This window comes from Seriola lalandi, unplaced genomic scaffold (assembly GCF_002814215.2).
Source record: "Seriola lalandi dorsalis isolate HSWRI2012SDOR001 ecotype SW California unplaced genomic scaffold, Sedor1 jcf7180002054585, whole genome shotgun sequence".
NCBI classification, from domain to species: Eukaryota; Metazoa; Chordata; class Actinopteri; order Carangiformes; family Carangidae; genus Seriola; species Seriola lalandi.
Genome location: NW_019525138.1, coordinates 451,037 through 451,689, shown reverse-complemented (window position 1 = coordinate 451,689; position 653 = coordinate 451,037). Strand labels below are relative to the sequence as shown.

The 653-nt window shown below is 34.5% G+C and overlaps 1 protein-coding gene across 1 annotated transcript in view; it reads left to right on the top strand.

Annotated features, from left to right (window-relative positions):
• Window positions 1-653, top strand: part of ryr2a (ryanodine receptor 2a (cardiac)) — a 162,387-nt gene that overhangs the window by 103,804 nt on the left and 57,930 nt on the right. The gene's annotated exons all lie outside the window — the stretch shown is intronic.

Sequence of the window (653 nt, the reverse complement as noted above, 5' to 3'; positions counted from 1 at the left end):
CACTAAATGGAAAAGCTACCATCATTTTATTTATACAACTGGAGATGACTCGGCAGACAGCAGTGAATGGGAGTTCATATGAATCAGCTGATAAAACACAAAAAAGTCTGCAGGTGCTTTCTCTCACATCTCAAGGGACCAGCCATGTGTGTGCAGTGTATCTGAATACAGTTGACCATGAAACTGTAAACGTTTGAAATGTATCCACCCTTCCAATTACCTATGAAGGTAAGTAGGATTTCATAGTGTGAGTCCGTCTCTAGATTCTATCAACAAAACTGGCAGAATCAACACCGATGAAACTAATGACCTACTCACAGAGGGGGTGTCCAATAAGCTTGTGGAAACAAAACAAGTAATATTTTGTATAATTTTTCAAAATCAAAGTTGAGTATGGTTCACTTAGTACTTTGCTTTACTCGAAACTAAATCAGAGGAGGGGCAATTTTTAGCTTCTTGCTAAAGATATAATAATTTCTGAAAATAAAGCGATTCATTCAACAAGTCTTTGTTCATTACAGTGAAACTATTAACTTTAATTTGGCAGACTGTAAACTAATGATTCAAATAATGAATTGGTTTTTAATTAATTAATAATTAATACTAATTAAATTGGTATGACCTGGTAACCTACCACATATGGTCATTGCAAT